The sequence below is a fragment of the Dermacentor andersoni genome, chromosome 6 (assembly GCF_023375885.2).
Source record: "Dermacentor andersoni chromosome 6, qqDerAnde1_hic_scaffold, whole genome shotgun sequence".
NCBI lineage: Eukaryota > Metazoa > Arthropoda > Arachnida > Ixodida > Ixodidae > Dermacentor > Dermacentor andersoni.
The window spans coordinates 152,438,151-152,457,850 of NC_092819.1; the positions used below are offsets into that span (position 1 = coordinate 152,438,151).

General features: G+C 44.2%; 1 protein-coding gene across 5 annotated transcripts in view; it reads right to left on the reverse strand.

The window, feature by feature from the left end:
• The window catches only part of LOC140219018 (uncharacterized), a 308,514-nt gene extending 307,060 nt beyond the window's left edge, over positions 1–1,454 (reverse strand). For 3 of the 5 annotated variants that reach the window (XM_072288860.1, XM_072288862.1, XM_072288861.1), the window contains exon 1: positions 991–1,137. The gene's annotated coding sequence lies outside the window, so the exon portion shown is untranslated. Of the gene's footprint in view, positions 1–990 lie in introns of all 5 variants that reach the window. The other 2 variants (XR_011895296.1, XM_072288865.1) reach the window with 2 other exon arrangements.
• Positions 1,455–19,700: the final 18,246 nt, after the last annotated feature.

Sequence of the window (19,700 nt, forward strand, 5' to 3'; positions counted from 1 at the left end):
TCATTTCGTGCCACTACTCTCGTTCTTCCAATTCTTCTTGTTCATCTTTCAATACATATTTCAATGAAGAAAGCGCAAATTCCGCGAAGGCATCATGACTCGCAGCCGTCTGCTTTCCTCAGCACCTGCAAAAACTACAAGAACTCGACGCGCGCTGACCGGCATAATTTGGGTAGCCCAGCCCTCTCACACAAGAAGGCAAAAAGCCTTGCGTAGGCATCCTGAAAAATCTACCTTCATGCAATCCTTCATCTAGGTCAATTGTCCTCTAAATCGTCTTTTTGCCCATTAGTGGACTCAATGGGTGGAAAGATAGCAAAGTTTCACCATTTAGGCACCTATAGACGATTTATTCGAGACGTATACCTGGTGATATTTCCACGGAGGCTATTAAGCATGAAGAAAATCGGGAAACATAAGCCGGTTTTAAATGATCACAGAGTTGTCGAAGCACTAGAGCCATTGAAAATCTTACAGATTATTTGTGCCAAATAAATAACGTGAATTAGGGTGTGTCGTATTTGCAATAAGTACTTTCAAAAGGAAAAAAAAATATCCCCTCACTTATATCTTTACTTTATCTTTTGCTTTAGACAAAATTTAGACGTACACTTGCAATCTTTCCAGATAAATGACGGTTTGGTTACTATTATGTAGAAGAGAAATGCATTTTGCCGCCTTTCCGTGAGCCCTTTTCTTGTAAACTCTTCTAATAGTGGAACTGCCTGGTTGTACTAAGCGGATAGCTTCAGTTCATAAATTACAGTGTATTCCTTCAGTGATGTAATAAAATTGGTGCGTTGGGGTTAATCAGTTCGTTATTGGTAGATAACTATACCTCTTAATGCTCAACATCGAGAAGCACATATTAGGATAAGAGTACTTTGCATTCCCTCTTTGAAGTTTTGGAAACGGCAGGTATCCATAAATGGTATCCGGCATAATGAAAATGTGTTCCACTGGCAAAAAGTTATCTTGGCATGAACTTACGTGTTCTTTACAGGTTACAGACGCTACAAAGCTCCGATGTCAACAGTCCGGCAGACGACAGATGCAGCCTTATTTCCCCGTGAGCAGTAGCAGAGTGTGTAAGACAAGGATCCAGGAAATGATTTGCACGTCCTAAATGGCATAAATAACTGCCAAGCCTATTCAACTACTTAGTGCTTAGGCGCAGTGTTTATGGCCTGTCTTCATGATATTCTTCACCAAAGCCCATTGTTACGTCTGCGGTTCTTTTTACGAATGGCGGTACACGACACGCCACAAAATTTATGCATTGGCACATGCTATAGTTCAATGAAATACCAGGTTATATGAGAGTTTGTGTGGCATTGATAACATCTGATGACGCTGAGGGCGGCTTGGCATGACAAGGGTCGTTACATAGTAATCTAAATATTAAGCTTCTTGTTGATTACATTACGGATTACTGTTAAGTGAGAAGAACTTGGGGGCGAGTAATTGACTGACTTTCGTGTAATTTTCATTCGTGCCGCTATGTTCATTTTTGAATACAGTATCCAATGAATAAAGCGTATATTCGGCGAAGACATCGTTCGTTGCACTTGCCTGTTTTGACCAGCACATGCGCAAACTACAAGAACTTGACGTACACAGTGCGACAGAAGTTTGTGTAGCCTGCCCTCTTCCGCAAAAGGCAAAGTGCCTTATGTTGGCATGCTGAAAAATTATATGTGACTCAAGAATAACATACACGTTTTTTGAACTAATTGAACTTCCACAGGCCTAAACGTAGCGTTTATGATTTGCGATTTTGTAATCATTCGCAGAAGTCAATATTTCTATTGTCTTATTTTTGATGGGTGGACTCAAGAGTCAAAACACAGTAAAGTTGCCCAGGTAAAAGCATAAAGGTGTTTTACTGGAGGCTTTTACAAGGTAATGTTCACATGAAAACGTATAAAGCATGAAGAACATCAAAACACATAAGGCGTCCCTAAATGTCCGCGGAGGTGTCGTAGAACTTTCAAAATCTTTCAAAATATTTGTGGCAAACAAACATTCGGGAAATAAGGTTCGTCCTATATCCAGTAACTACGTCCAAAAATAAATGAAATACTTTATACGCACTATTTTATAGTTTTTTGAGCACTTCAATTACTGAAAGACTATATGAACACTTCGCGGTTGTGAAGATAAATGCTGGTATGATAAATATTCGCCAAAAGGTATATGCATTTTGACGTGTTTTGAGGGCCCTTTTCTTGGAAGTTGTTCTGGTAGAAATACATTTCTAACTGCGTGGCTGTATTGTGTGGATCAATTCACTTCATAAATTAAACCGTTTTCCTCTACGGATTGCCTGATATTTGAGAATTTCGGGTAATCGAGTGAATATTGGCAGATAACTATGCGTTTTAATGCTCAACATGGTGAAAGACGAGCAAGAAGATGTGTGCATTGCATCCTCTTTTTGAAGGTTTAGAAATGCCAGGTATTGGTAAAATCGTCCGGTAGAATAGTAAAATATTCCATTTGCAAAACGTTATGTTGGCTCAAACTTACGTGTTCTCTAGAGGAGAGAAGTTACAGAGATCCGATGAGGACAGTTCGACAGACGATAGAAGCAGCGTTGTTCCTTCCTGCGCAGTAGCAGAGTGCCTAAGAGCTGGACGTGCAAATCCACCAAATCATTTGCGGGTCCAAAATAACATATATATCTGCCAAGCCCATTCAACGTCCTATAGCTTCAGCGAAGTGTTTATGGCCTGTCCTCATGATGTTCTTCACTCGAGCCTATATTTATGTCTCCGTGTTTTTTTTTTACTTAGCTTTACTTTACTTCTAGTTTAGCTATACGACAGCTAAAAGCACTAAGTTAGAAAGTTTATGCATTGGCACAAGCTGTAGTTGAATGAAATGCCAGGTTTTATGAGAGTTCTTACGGCACTGATACCATTTGATGAGGCTGAGGGTGGCTTCAAATAACAAGGATCGTGGCATGGTAATCTAAATAGTAAGCCTCTTACCTATTACATTACGGATTACTGTTCAGTAAGGACAGAGGCCCTGCAGTTGAGGCTCGCGGAATTTTCGTTCGCGCCACAACTCTCGTTCCGGCGATCCTTCTTTTTTTATCTTTGAATGTGTAATTCAATGAAGAAATAACACAATCTGCGAAGTCGTCTTAATTGTACCGGTTTGTTCCCCTCATCACAAGCATAAACTTCAAGAACCCAACGTACGCAGTGCGATAGAAGATTGTGTGGCCTGGCACTTATTCCGAGAAGCAAAGTGCATCACACACGCATCGAGAAAAATCAAGTGTTAGTCAGAAATGACATACATATGAGTTGAAGGCTTAGAACTTCCTCACGCCTCAACGCAGCTTTTATGATCCGTCTGCATGCAATCCTTCACCCAAGTCAACTCTTCAATGAATAGCCTTTTTTCCCTTGGGTGGAGTCAAAACTCAAATGACACCAAAGTGGCACCATTTATGCACCTATAGGCGGTTTAATGTACACGTATACAGGTAATATTCACATTTCAGGATACTAAGTATTCAGAACATCAGGAAACATAAGGCGGCCTGAAATGACCACGGAGTTGTCGAAGTACTAGAACCATAATAAATCTTACAGAGTATTATTGCCAAACAAATATTTGTTATGTAGCGCTCGTCATATTTCACGTATATTATTCTAAAAATAGAAAAAACCACTTTTCTGCCCATTCTTTCATATTTTGTTTTAGCTCTTCATTTGCGCAAAGTCTATATGTACACTTTCCAGCTTCGCAGATAATTCTTGGTAGTGTAATTATTCAGTACAAAAGAAATGCATTTAGCCACGTCTTCGTGGGCCGTTTTCTGTAAAGTTGTTCCAATAGCAATATATTTGCAACTGCGTGGTTGTGTTATGCGAATATCTTCAGTTCATAAATAAATGTGTTTCTATAGTGATTGCCTAAAACTGGTGGCAGATGACTCTACGCCTTAACGCTCAATATCATGGTAGACGTGCTAGAAAAAAGTGTACCTCGCATTCTCTGTGTGAAGTTTTAGAAATGCCAGATATTGGTCGAAGCATCCGGTTTAATGAAAAAGATTTGGAGTAGACGGGATGTGGCTTGCGGGTGGTGGAGTCATGTTCGTTGTCTCGAGCCTGTCGTCCCATGTCGATCAGTTCAAGTTCTTCGAGCCTTCTCGTCGTTGTCCGGCAACATGTGATCCGCTGCGCTTGCTCCCTGCACTGCGTGTTGGATGTTGTTCTACGGGTCGCCGGTATCATGATTAGCACTCAGAGGTGGCCTTGGTTCTCCTAGGTGGGCGTTGGTACGTTTATTCTCGGGTCCCAGACAAGTGTTGGCCTTCATAGATGATGCAGACTGCTGCACATGATGGGGCAGGATGCGTCGAGTGTGACTGCTCGCTTCAGGAGCAATTGTGAGTTGGAGCTTGGACGCAGACATCCGGGCGACCTGGCATGTTTAGGGCGTACGAAGATGCAGTACTCCGAAATAAACAACTTTTCGATTAGGCTTTGTCTTGACCGAAGGTAATAAGTACGCATCGTGTGAGTCGCCTCCATTGAGCGTCTAGTACAGTTTCGCGGGGGTTGCGGGCGATTAAGTGTGTTAGCAGTTGTGAGGATTCCTTCCAGTAAGCGTAAACCCCCTTGACTGAGTGATCGGGGCATGCAGTATATGCTGTCGTGGCATACTCATGCTGGTGGCGGTTGATTTGCTGCGACTTTACTAGCTTGAGGGCGTCATTACATTTCTCCGCAAAGACATTTCACGTGTTATTGAAGGCGTGAAACTGGAGTCGCACCGTAAATAGTTCAGTCAGTGCAGTGGCCTGCAGGGCAGTGGTGAGGCGGTAGCGTGGCTGGAGCGGCGTCAGGTCAAAGCTTCCCCGGGAGCGAAATATGACTTTATATCCGGTGGCTAGCAGTGGTAGTTGCTTGGTCTCTTTTTGCAGCTGTACAGAGCACAGTGCAGCTGCGTCGATGAGCTAAGTAATGCATGAGTCGCTTTGACGCGTTTCTCGCAGAGCAGGATCAGCGTTTGTACCTTGCGTCTTGTTCTGTGTGTCCCGGTGCTTCTCCTGGGCTCTCGAAACTTGTGTCCAACGCTTAGGGTCATACTGGCGTGGGTTCAAGTCCATACCGTGCACCTGAACCTCCATGCTAATCACAGTAAGGCAGCTTGAGGCACGATGTGGCGCGAGGCGTAGCGTGGCGGCCGCTCAATGGGGCCAGGTTTTAGCACCTGCTGGCCCCCCTCCGGCTTGCTGAAACCTCGAGAGGTCGGCAGAGAGAGTTCACAATCTGAAGACGTTTGTTTTGTTTTAGGCGCTCCAGATATGAGCGATGGGTAATTGTCGCTGTCGCAGTGCAGCTCTGAAGCGAAGTGCAACCACCTTCCCGGGCCCCTAGCGTCTATAACCATAAAGGCGTGAACTGTCATTTGTAGAATACACTTAGCTTCCTGTACTTTGTGAACGTTAATATTTCATTTCTTTTTTTAATACTGCTGTTTGATGTCCCATACCATCGCATTATGGAATTATTGTTTTCGTTGTAATGAGTTTCTTATAATACACGGCTTACGTTACTTTAACCGTAGTAACGGCCTTGTTCAATGGTTTCCTGTTAAGGTATAATTGAATAAATTAATGAATTTTCGAAAATGACGGAGGGGTCGGGACGCAAGCAATGCATCAAATTGTTGCCAGCCATCTTGAAGAGCCTGCTCACAGTCATAAAGGTCAAAAATTGCAGAATGAGTTTACAGCCGAGAACACAGTTGAACATTTCGGAACACGAGACGGATTTCTCCGTCATCAAACATTGAAGCCTGAATAGAATCTGACAAAAATTCCCAAATTATCAAAAAAAATGACAGCATATTTGTGCGATCTGCCAGAATCACAAATTGCCACCGCAGTTGTGTTTCTTGAGATCTTGCAGTGAGAATTTGAATTGGCTCTAAAGCAGTCACATCCTTGAGAACGGTGCCCGTGTGTGAATATTCTGTTTGAATGCTTGACCGCATGTAACACTTTCGACCACTTGTATTGTAATAAATTCGCGGGGATTTTACTTCGCCATAACATTGTTGCACAAAATATTCATATTTATAAATATTTACAAGTAAAGGAAGTAGCCCAGGCGTAACAGCAGCCATAATGGCGAGGAGCAACCTCTACCTCTCTTTCATCACTGCCTGCCTATTACTGCGGCCTTCTTCTGTCCTCCGGGAATATAATGTCCTAGCCCCTCCGAACTCCAGCATTCGTTTTGTTTTTCCAAATTTTTTTCGCGGTAGCGCTCGTATTTCGTCAAGGGATGTGGAATAACTTGAGGGTTTTTCATGAAACACAATTCTAGCGCCCAAGATTGCTTGCATATGTAATTTACTGTTAAGGCAGTAATCACTTTTTGTACTACACTGACATATTACCCTCGCATGGCTACAAACTGTCCTGAATTTCGTATGCTTTACGAATTTACTCTCAGTCTACGATTTTACGAATGTTGCTGGCAGTATTACAAAAGATAGGGTTCGCTCCCGAGAAAGTTCTCAATATGCAAAAGGATAAGGCCATAAAAGCGCCAAATATGCATATGAAATTGTAATGACACGTGTGAGCCATGTTGTGCGAACGTAAGATGGCATATATCTGGTAGGTAACAGCTTTGAGCAAGTTTATGCAGGTGGCCCCCTGAAGCAGGCAAATGCGACAACAGCGGAGAGACTGAATAAGTCTCTATAATCTGAGAACAATGGTTTTGAGCCTATTGTGTTTTATAGTTTACTGCTGCTTGTGTTCCGCATATGGAAGTAGCTAAGCTTTAATAAATGCGTATGCATACCGCGAAATATATGCTAAGAAAAATGCTTGCAGTTCTTTTCCTCTCCCCCCCCCCCCCACGTCATCATCCCCTCAGGTGCATATCCTGGTGTGCACACTACCGGAGGTGCCTGTACGTGACAGTCACGTACAAAGAGCCGTAGTGGCTGCTAATGAGGCGATATGGAAAATGAGTCGAATTAAAGGTTTCGAGGTTGTCGAAGTAAACAGGGAGGTGAGAAGGTGTGGTGGTTTTGAACGGGACGAGATACACTTCAATTAGAGGCTTGCGCGAGAAGTGGGCTGACGACATTCTGGTCGCGTTGTCACTTTTTTAGGGGGCGCACGGGCGCTCAGGTGGCCACGGTAGGTAGTAATGAAGGAGGTCCCCAAAGGGAACCTGAGAATTTCATTTCTGTAAATACCATAAAAAGGAGGAAAACAAGAACGAGAGCTCGCCATGCAGTAGGCTACATAAACATGCAGGGCGGCAGAAGAAAGGAAAAGGGGGCAGAGATTGAGGAGCAGGTAAATAGACAACAAATAGGGGTGTATGCGGTTACAGAAACGCACCTTAGAGACACGCAAGAGCCGCCTATGATTGAGAATTATTTTTGCGTGGGGAAAACACAACTAAGTCGGAAAGAAAGGGAGGGGGAGTCGGAATGCTCATCCATCAGGGAGCGAAGTGCAAAAGAGTAAATTCAAAAGTCAAGAGCATCTTTGGTTATCATGTACAATGAGTGGGGGAAAAACTTGGCTGGGTGTTACGTATTTGTGGACCGGAAATAATTGCACAGAGAAAGCTAAAGAGTTAGTGGAATGCATGAGCGCTGATATTAAGGGTTTTGGGAATGGTGCCGAAATTATCCTATTAGGTGACATGAATGCCCACACACAGGCTTTAGATGGCTATCCCGACAACAAGGGAAAGTCAACGATAGGCATTTGTGAGCAGCATAACCTAGTTATAGAGAATAGAGGGCCTAAATGTGAAGGGCAGCTCGCGTGGGGAGTCGGAAACCGACAGCCGACCATTGACTATTGTCTGATGACACAAACAGTTCATGATAAGTTGAGGTAAATGGTCATTGACGAGGAAGGGCATGGCAGCATAGGGAGAGACCATAAACCCATCACATTGAAAATGGAATATGTAGTTGGGAAAAAGATCAAAGAGTGCAACATGGAGAGTCCAAATTTGAATGCTGAACGAATAAAAATACATTCACTAGAGTCGAGGAAGTACCTGGCAAATGGCCAAGTAAAGAGCAAGATTATAGTGAGCTTCGAAGTGTAATGACGGCAGAAATAGGGAAAGATAAACACTCGTTCGTTGGAAAGGAAAAAGAAAAACCGAAAAGCTCGTGGAACAGGGAGATACTAGAAGCGATCGTCGAACGACAGAAAGCGGCCTGATAGCACAGGCCGGCAAAGAAGGCGCAGTTGCCGCAGGATGAAGTAGTCAGTAAATAGGAATATACGGAGAGAGAAAGTATATGGTTCTGATACTGGTGCAAAGAATAGATAAAAGGTGAACGTGAACGTCGGCTGTCAGAAATGCGCGAAGAAAAGAAGGCCGCACCTAGACTATTTTGGAACCGCATAAAATTATTAGGCGGGAAGTCAACAACAATACAACAACATACACTAGACTAGGATAAAACAAAGTGAAAGGCGAAGCGGCATTGAATTACATCCGAAACATAACAGCCAAATCTTTCCAACACAATGACAAGGTGATATTTGAAGAAGAAAAGAGCATGAAAGAGAACCACATGTTAAAGGAGCTGGTGCTGATAAATTTCAACTAAAAGAAAGCGAAAGCGAGAATTCCTGAGCGCACAGCCACAAGGCTAGACGAGCTTCCCGTTAGGCTGATTAATGAACTAGGACGAAAAGGAAGGGAGCTCTGGTGAAAGCAGTCGAAAAAACTTTAAAAGACACACGAATACCAGACAGTTTTTACAGGTAAGGGGGAGAAAGATAGAATTCACTCGTATAGACCATTGACCATTACATCGGTTATATACAGGCAAGCAATGCCGGCAATGAAATTATAGTTGCAAGCATTGGCAAAGAATAATGACATTTTGGGAGAACTTCAGAATGGCTTCAGAATAGGTCGATATTTGGAGGACAACTTATTGGTTCTTACTCAGTGCGTTGAAATATCAAGAGTAGAAAGCAGACCGTCATATGTGGTCTTTTTAGACATTACAGGAGCGTGCAATGACAACGTCGACCGCAACATTTTGTGGATTATTCTCCAAGAGCAAGGCTTAAGTGAGGAATGTCTACAGCTTTTGAGAGAGATTTACCTAGAAACTATCGTTTTTGTTGAGTGGAAAGGGATGAGGAGCGAGGAGAAAGATGAAAACAATGAACTGATGCAGGGGTGCCCTTTATCCCAACTGCTACATGGTTAGGGTTGAGAAGAGGCGCTGGAAGGAAGTAATGTGGGGTTTAATCTCTCATAAAAACAGGCGGGTACAGTAGTAGGCCAGCACCTTCCAGGTTTATTTTATGCGGACGACATTGTGTTGCCATCTAAATAGGAAAGTGATTTGCAACGTGTGTTTAATATCTGAAGAGATCAAGGCGAGAATTTAGGTTTGAAATTTAGTGTTTTAAGATCAGGTGTTATGGTATTCAATGAAAACTGTGAACAGACATTGGCAATACAGTGCCAAGAAATACACCGGGTAAAATGATATAGATGCCTTGGTATATGCACAAACGAAGGCAATGGATATATGGAAACACAGGAAAAAACAATAACAGTAAAGGGAAAGAGAAATGCAGCCATAATAAAGCACAGAGGGCTATGGGGACACAATAGGTACGAGGTGCTCAGTGGTATGTGGAAAGGTGTAATGGTTCCATGAATTGCCTTTGGAAAAGCGGTTGTTTGTTTGAAATCAAGTGTACAAGCAGGACTCGAATGAAACCAAAAATCAGTAGGACGCCTCGCACTGGGCGCTCATGGAAAGTCTACAAATGAAGCTGTTCAGGGTGATATGGGCTGGACTAGTTTTGAGGAGAGGGAAGTTCACAGCGAAATTGATTATGAAGATCGACTGAGGAATATGGAAAAAAGTAAATGGGCTGGGAGACTGTTGAGGTATCTGTGCAGAAAAAACATTGATTCACAGTGGAGGAAAAGAACTAGGAAGCTTACCAGCAAGTATGCGGCCTGTAAGGTTCGCAACACAGCAACAAATAATGTCAAGCGGAAAGAAAGAGAGGCTGAAATAATCTCATTGGTGACTGCAATGGAAAAGAGACCTGCCATGAGTAACTTGTTAAAAGAAAAAAACGAAATCAGGAAAGAAAGAATTTATGATAATTCAAAGGGAAGCTCATTACTTTTCGAAGCGAGATCAGGATGCCTTGGAACACGCATCTATAAAGCGAGATATAAGAAGGAAGAAGAAGCATGTGCTTGCTGCAGTAAAGCTAGGGAAACGATGGAACATGTTTTATTATAATGTGGAGACATCTGTCCAGTGGTCGATTTAGGCAACACTGGCCTCCTTCAAGCCCTTGCGTTGAGCGAGAGTTGGGGAAAAGTAAACATGTCCGCAATAGAAATTAGTAAGAGGCATTTCGAAAACTGGTGGAAGGAAAATAGCGAAACGACAAAAAACGGAGACTTACAAAAGCAAAGTTCACAATAGGGGGTCGAGAAATTTGTTGTGGGAGTTCACCACGTGTGTGTTCTTTTTATTAACTTAGGTGAGACATTAGGCAGTATAATAGCAAGGGCTTGGTGGCGCAAGCCACCGCCCCGTTCCAAAGGGGACGCTCATAACATCCATCCATCCATCCAACTCGATCCAACCTCAGGCAAGGTGGTGATACGATACCCTCGTCACATCGGTCACCTGACCAAACGCGTCGCCAAGGCGACCGTGGCGGTGGTGTGAATTTCAAACAGGTTTGCCAGATTGGGCAAGCAATAGACAAATTGGGCTCCTTTTTACGCGGGTGTGGCGTCGTAAATTGCGAGTTGGCTACATGGCTATATTTGGGCTATTTGTGTCTTAAGGACTTCCGAGTCCGTGAGGACACGTCAACACGTACAAAATTTGGGAACGCCGGTTTATAAAAACACAAAGCTCATTGCTGCTACAAAGATATGTAGGCAGTCTCAAATACTGCGTTAAAAAGCAACGTCTGCGCTGAGAGGATTGCGTTAGGTCATGGCTGCCATGTTTATACGTCATTCGACCACTAAGCTCTCTTCTTTTTGTTTTGGTTTCGGCGCCACGCGCTGTCGGTTCACGCGTGGTTCAGTAAAAAACGGTGGGGCTGACAGATGTCGAGTACGTGTTCCGTGCCAGCTGCTATGCAGCGCACTGTTATGTCGACTTGCGCAACAGCTCAACTATTCGCTCGCACGTCATGGTGAGTTAATTTCGTTCGTGGTCCTTCAATGTTTATCAAGGGTTCTTCGAAGCCCATTGCCTCGTTTTCCCAGAAATCACAGCTTTATCTATTTAGCCCTACACTTTACGAAAAAATCCACAAGTTCCTTTACACGAGAAACGCAATGGTTCGAGTCTTTATGTACATACATGCTCAGCGAAGTAGTCTGGACTGTCGATCAAAGCGAAATATTCTGCTCTGGTATCACCAAGCATTAGGAACGCAAAAAACAGCGCCGGAACTCCAGTGTTCCCCCTTCTGTCTGATCTTGCCTTGTCCCTACTGGCGCTGCCTCTTTCGAACGCACCGAACTCCTCGAACGCGTGTGCCGCCAGGTTTCGTTAACAAAGAATAATTTTAGAAACCGTATGCAAGAATGATTTTACAAACCGCATGCCGTATGAGACACTGCAAGCTCTCTCCTTCGCGTTAAGTTTGGTCTGGCAGAGAGTAGGGACGGCTGCAAAGATTTTCAATCAGGCGAAAAGTTTTTGTCGTGTTTGAACTCTGTAGTTTTACGTGGTCGAAGTTTTATATGGTAGTGAAAGTTCATTCGCAAGGGGCGAGATTGTATATTTAATCCAGTTACGTAAATACCTAGTGTGAGAAGTATCAACTACGACTCCACGCAATGTTCCTTTTTCGTTCTTTGCTTTAGTCAAGCAGCTACCCATTATGCAAAAGTAGTGATTGTTTCATGGTACTTCATGAACGTTGCGTATTATTAGAATGATAAGCTCTTTAAAAATATGAAAAACGATGCTCGCCTAAAGTGAAGACAGCCGTCAGGAGGATAACTCGTCGGTTTTCATACCATACTTCTGCGACAAGTTCTTTCCCTTTAAACTCGGTGCGTACCACTAATTGCGATCATAGCTTAAAACGTTTTATATGCCCATGCTTTATCAACATTTTAATTGCTGTTTGTGCGTCATCATTACATTGCGCTTTACTCACGCGTATTTTCCAGCTGTAATGAGAAACACGTGCTTTCGACATACACAATAGGTGTTTGTGGTACTGCTAAGTCTATATTTTATTATGTTTGCACACATCGCTAGGTGGTTGGGAAAAGAGTTCTTGCCAGTCTGTGGAGGTATAATACTCTTCTACTGACTTCCTCTTTTGATCGGTAGTAGTTTAATTTGCTAGACAAAGGTGTTTACTTTGTACTTCATGACAGCCGTGCTCGACCTATAAAAATCCACTTTGTGCTGTCCCTAGTGGAATTATATTTCTTTTTTTTTTCCGAGTCGTACTGAAAGTAACATAAACAGCCCCCTCGGATATTCGGCAACACACGCATTCGTTGCTTTATTGACAGAAACTTGCGTACACGTTTTCATATTGCAAGAATGTTACCAGAGAATCCCTGCTTAAACATTGCACAGTTCAACTCTTTTCGACACCGATACCACCTGGATAATTGCCAGCGCCGTAATTCAGGTGGCAGTTAATATTATAAAGTTCACTACACCCTTTCAGCTATGCGCCAGCAGGTCGTTCAGCTTGTTCCCACTCAAAGGCGCATTGCAGTTAGAACTGCCGCTTCTTCGTACGAGAAAAATTGGAGGTTTCAAGCATGGAATGAAGTACCTGGTTTCGAGTTTTCTTCAAAGTTCCGTGTGCTTCCAAGCGGCAGCATTTGCCAACTCAGCGTCGAGCTGCTTTCGAGCGAATTGAAAAAGAAAGAGAGAGAGCAGAAGAGGACGTGTTTATTTCATGAATAGAGCTTAGGAAAGGCATTCCTATTTTAATTACTTGAGCTCGGGCCACCTCTTGGGCACACCAAAGAATAAAAATAGGCACACGATCGTGAAGAACCGAAGCTGATCCTCGAGGGTGGAGCTGACAATGTTTTGCCCAGCTTTTACAAAAAAATGCCTCGAGTACAGCGAGGCGTGAACGAAAGTTAGTTCAGTCGTGGCTCAGTAAATACTAATAGCGGCATTAGTGAATCGGAAAAGAAATCCTTCGGTTCAGTGCAACAATTAGTGATGTCTAAATACACGCCTGGGTGGCAGCTGTCGCTATCATAATTTACGCAGATCTCTTGAGGCCAGTGTTGTGCTGGTTGCCTGCGGCGGAAGTAATTTTCGAGCTGGAAATTCGTGGTGAGATTTTGACACCATCGATAACACACCCACAGAACATCATCAAACGTTTAGTTTATGTTTTTACCTACTTTTCGCTCATGAAAAATTTGGCCTGGCTATATTTGGGCTACATCTTGAGATCATTAGGCTTTTTTTGGGGGCCATCTGGCAACTCTGGTGTGAAAACGGGCTGTGCATAGTTCCGCTTTGTGATCGTTTGGGCAGTGGTGTGTTTCTCAATGTTATAGGTTGCGCTGCCCTTTCTCAAGCAAGAACCGAGTTTTGTTGTCTTACACGGCACTGCGTGTGCAGCGGTTTGTTCGTCGGATTTTAACTTGGTGAGCTGCGGTCATGCTCATTGTCCTGTCGCTATGGCTATGTGAGGCGCCTTTTCACTGATGTTGTAATTAAGGTGATAAGAGCGGTATTAAAATGAAAGAGACGAAATATTGCTTTTGGTTGCCTGGCATCGGGTGCGGCCGTCATGCGTGAAACTAGTAAGTTTTGCAGAATGCAAAGTAAGGTGGGAATTGCTGTGTTTACGCGGTTTGCCAATGTCCCCTAGACAGCCGTCATCGTGGTATTTCATTCTCCCGTTTAGCAAGAATGGCTGTTTGCTAATATTCATGCCGAGTACGGTAGCACAAAAGATGAGATGACGTGCCGATCCTATTTCCTTGCCTTGGGCTACAGCGCACTTGTAGAATAATGCGTGAACGATACCATGCAGCTGTCGCTTGCGATTCAGCTTCTACGATTGTGTTTTACCCCTTTTATCCCACGCTACTCATACTTTGTGTGCGACGGTCAAATTTCGTTTTATTAGGAGCCTCGGAACGCCAGCAATATATTGCGCCGCTGCTAGCTTTGTCTTTGTTATAGTTTTTGTAGTTCGCGATGGGATACCACATATAGTATGTGCAACTCACAAGTGGATACTGCATTCGTGAGTCGTGAATGGCCTTGGCGCAAAATATCCTGTTACTCCAGGGAGTCACTATATTTTGCTGTTTGTGACTGGTGCCGGTCTCCGCTCTACGCGGCCTCCGTTGCACTTCGGTGAACGCCTGCCGAATTCGTGCCTGTTTCCTGTGTACGCACGGAGTTTGAAAAGTGCTTGTGTGCTTTTTTCGATTTGTGCGCTGTTCGTGTGCATCGCGCGACAGGGAATCCGCTGCTCTTGGTCCTTGTGGAACAAATTTTCCAAGCGTGAGCCAAACAGAGGAACCTCTATTTAGGCATTTAGACATGTCAATTTATTAAGTCAATTGATAGGTACAAGTATAGCATTTAATTACTGCCTTGAGTCCATGTAATATCAGTTATTTGCACAGCAATTTTAGCCATGTCATTGGGGAATTGATTTGTGAATGATTAGTTGCATTTATATGTCCCTACTTGGAGGTCTTAGTAGAAAATGTTATTACAATTCGACAGTGTGCCAATAAATGCAGCAATACCGAAATAATGCTTAGTAACTTAGGGTGGTGTCTTGAATGGTAGTAAGCAGATGACAGGTGACATAAAACATCATAATAGCTTAAGTACGTGGTGGCTTTAATTCTTGCTTCGTTGTAATGTGGGAACCGATCGTTCTCATTCAGTCCACTGGCACCAACACAGTGGGCCCCAGCCAAAGCGCAGGAGTATATGGGGATATACAGTGGGGTATCTCCCCTCATCTGCTTTAAAGGACGTACTCCGAATCACTTAAGAAATGCAAGTAATCAGATTGCTAGCACAGGAAGGGCCAGTGAACGCAATTTACATTGTCATTAGAGCGTTTAAATGCTTAGTATACTTAATATGAAATATACATATTATGTGCCCATTTCATTGAACAGCCGGTTCAAAACAAATTCCGCAATACAACTTCATAGCTAGCATTGGTTATGTTTATTTTTATGATCTGGATACAGTGGTTCTATCTGCATATCTTGTGCTCATGCCACTTTCATAAGTAATAAAATTTAGGAAATATTTCACATTGTAGCTTAAGTGTGCTGGTATATGTTTCATTACAAGCTGCAAGAACATAAGTGTGAGGCCTGCCCACTTATCTGGCAAGCACATCGAGTGGCAACTTTTAAAGTTCAGTGCTACCAAGTGAAAAGTGAGCGCATACATGTGTCAGAGATGGTATGTGGGCAAGCCGTTCTGGTGAAGCCACTGCATCTGCATTGGAAACGTTTCAACTACCAGCGTAGTGCAAAATTTCGTGTCCACTTCGACGAAATGGAGCACCAATGCAAATAAATATCTGGTCATACCTGTCCAGTGTACCAAGTGTGTCTATATTGTAAACATTTCAAGTAGCAGCATGTACGGCAGTGTCATTGCCATCGGAACTGTAGAATACAAAGTGGTGTGCTCCGAAGATGTTCATCAATGGAATTCTGCCTGGACTGTGTGCAATATATTTTCTGATGTGAAAGTGGTGGTGAACAGGTAAGGCATTTGCTTGGGGCTACATGTGAGAAAGCTTTTTGTCATTCAGAGTGCGTTTTACAGCCAAGCCGTTAGCCATTGGTCCGTCGGCATTTTTTGCGTCCGTGTCCGTTACCGAAAATGTGAGCCGATCGCGGCGGCAGTCCAGGGCCACACGCAATGTCTCGTTCCCCCGTAAGGCAGAGGGTTCAGTAAAGTGAAGCGCACAGTGCATACATTCTTTGGAACAGAACAGGGTACTTTTCAATAAAGTACAAGCGCAAAACGAACATCTAAGGCACGTAATTGATTATAAGGTGCACCTCGTAACAATGCGAAGCACGTATATTTTCCGGTAGCGATTACTCGTACGGAAGCTGCCGCGGCGATGGCAGCTTGCGACGTTGGAAGTGACGTCCCTAGCCTTTCGTATATGGAATAACCAGCCTAGCACCTGATATCAGTGTTGTTGCCGCCCAGCAACTGTCGGCGGCATGCTGTCAAAATTACCATCATTCTAAAGCAGTAGAGATTTGCATACCTCCACAGCAGTTGTAGTGGTGTTTTTTAACAGCTTCGCTGGAAAGGCACTTTCGCAGGGCCAGGATAGTGAGCCAATTTCTTTCTTTCACTTTAGGAGACTTGAGATGTGTGCAAAGTGTAGTAATTTATTAATGGGTTTGCAAATGATTCATTGCGACCTTATGCCTGCTTTTGCGAGAGTGGTACATAGATGCTTTTTCGTACAATGCTATTTATATAACCCGGTTCGTATTTATTATGGCCATTGCTCCCTTGGTTACTAAAACGCAGCTTCCTGTGCCTCCAAGTTAATTTCCAGGCTTAGACAAGTTTGTAAAAATAAGGTTCGCACATTCATTTCTCATGCACTAGGGTACTAAGGTTGTTTCAGCTTTGTACCGTTACTCAGTCTCATCGTATAGTGGTCCGTTACGTCGCATTACAGTGGTGCTCACTTGTTACACTGATTTTGTTGTTTGAGTATTATATGCTTTCTTTCACTTGTTTGTTGTTTTTTTAGTTTTATGGTTCCTTTGATTCTTTCACCATTACTATATTTGATGTACCGTACAGGCATTATTCTTTCAATTTTACGAGCTCCCGTTTGGTTGTTATCAAAGAATCGATTTTTTAAGGTATGTGTCGTTATTCTTTTTTGTGTTCTTTTCAAACTTCTATATTATTGGTAATATTGCTTGTAGGAACCTACCATGTGATTCAATCTCGCATGCTCATTCTGCTTCTTGTATTTGCTGTGATAATAATTTCTGAATAACTCTAGTCTGTTCATCTGATAGCATGTGCTCTTTACTGTGCAAAATAAGAAAGTTAAGCTCACTTCGCGTTCTTGATCTTCGTCATTCTATGTGTACTTACGAATTTCGTTTATGCATCAACAGCTTGGCGCCACACGCGGTGGTCCCAATACCTGCAGTTATATCAAAGATTTTCTTACGAACATAGCAGCCCTGATTCGTTTGAAAAACCGAAGAATATAGCAGCTATCACATGAGCACACTGCAAGGCGCGGTACTGTCGCCCCTGCTATTTAACATAGAGATGATGCACCTCCCCACTCATTTCGTGAACGTCAGAGGAGTACAACATGCGTTGTTCGCCGACGACACCAACATCTGGGTGACGGAGGGAAATATGGGTGATATGGAGGAAAGCCTGCAGGCACCGGCTAGCGAGATGGAGGACGCATACGCTCGAAATTGTGGCCTCCAATGTGCACTCGCCAAACCGGAATTTGTCCACATTAGGACATCATCTAAAGATAATACAAATATTTCCTGGTCCCTATCCGCCGCACCTATCAAACAGGCACCAGAGATATGAATTGTAGGATTATGCATCTAGAAGCGATTGCGGGTGGACACAACATTGGAAAAAATATGGTAGGGTGCGCCGCATCTCCAAGAAGAAGAGAGGCTTAGAGTGCAAAGGTGCCTTACAAGTGGCACATGATTTTGCCATTAGTAGAATACTCCACTCGGGGCCCTACCTTCACCTGCGCAAACAAGAAAACGACAAGGTAGACGACATAACACGAAAACTTATAAAGAGAGCACTTGACCTTCCAATTACCACTTCGAACACTCGCCTTACGGAACTAGGGGTAGTCAACACGTGTCAGGAACTCAAGGCAGCTTACCTTACAAATTAGCACACCATTAGTCCAAACATGTTGTAGTCAGACACTGTTTACAGGCTACATATTCCACATTGCGTACGTATATAGAAGAAACTGCGGGTACCTGAACTATGGCGCCGCGCCGCATTAGTTCTACCTCTCCCGACGAAAATGGATAGAGAACATGGGGGGCGCAGCCACGTGTCCTCTAGCGCTATCATGATGGACAAGACAGCGTATACTACGTTGAGATTTCTGGCCCAGACCGCCGGGGGTGGTACAAGGCTGCAGTACTTCAACAACACGGGCCCACCTTCCGAGCTGCTGGCCCAACACAGGCGGAGGAAGGGGCCATTGCCCTGGCTACTTTCAACCCTTCTTTCAAACATATAATTACGGACTCGCAAGGGGCGTTCCATAAGTACGCAGCTGGATGGATCACACTTCTGGCAGAAAGAATGTTGTGCTGAAGCATGAAGAAATCAGATCCTCCGACAAAACATATTGCCTATAGACTCCTGGTCACCAGGATCTAGGGCGAAATGAGGACGCGAATGCGACTGCCCGAGCACTCATCTACCGAGTACCTTCCACACACCCTATTGACTAGATGACGGCCAGGTCCTCAGCAGATTAAAAAAAAAATTCTAGATTGCCATAGAGATAGTCATCGCCGATACCCTTTGCCCGCTAATTCAGACGACGGATCATGGACCTGTTTTAGCAAGCGGATCCGGCGACACGTCACGTTTAATTCCGGTCTGTCAGGCCCGCGGGAGATCCGCGGGTGGCGCAGGCAACAAATGCAACCGCATTTTTTCTGGCGCCGGCCCACGGACTTTTTAGAGCATTTGCAGTCTCCAGCTCTGGCAACAGTACAACGCTGGTCGTTTTGGGGAGCCGAAACGGCAGCGCCATCATACGCACGACCCGCAGCGCGGGTGGAAAGTTGGTTTTTCACGCGTTGCTGCAACCATGGCATCGTGGTTAGATGACGCCACATTTTATTTTTTGGCCTTGGTCCAACAATTTCCTACTTTGTGGAAGACCAGCCGGGAGGACTTCTTGAGTTGTCCGAAAAAAGAACTTCTGTGGATGAACACTTACAAGGAGATGCCCCCCCCCCCCATCGTAGCATCCGTCACGTTAATCTCGGAAGCAGTACTGCAATACGTTAGTGGAGCGGCGGGGTCGAGAGTATCCCTCTCGGGCCACACTGTATTCCGCTCCCCGGGCCCACCGCGTAGGGCCAAGCATAGTCAACCCAACGTAACCGGTCTGTGACCCGGTCCATGGTGGGCCGTGGTCCGTGATCGGAATACACCTCAAGGGGCTCGGGTGAGCGACCGAACGCGTGGGTATGAGTCTTTTCACTAACACGATGTTAAGCCCGGCTGTTATGAAACACTTTGACCGTATGGTCACCCGCAGGTACCAGCGCTGTGGCGAGGTAGTAGATGCCTACCACATGGTATGGGCCTGCTAGCGAAATTCAGCCTTAACCCCTAACCCGAACCCTACACGAGAGGACGGGGAGGCGGCCCGCTAGGCTGCTCCGACCTTCAGGTCCTGAAGGCCTTAGTCCGGAGAGCCACGATGGCAACTTCGACCAATAGGGTCCCATACTAGGGACGCCACCTAGTATGTGAGTTATCACGATGGGTCTCACACTCCTCTTTATTTTGCAATAAAAGCTTTTCACCACCACAACCGCGCGAGAGTGAGAACGCTGTTGCACAGTGGATCTTATGTCTATGTGTGTCAT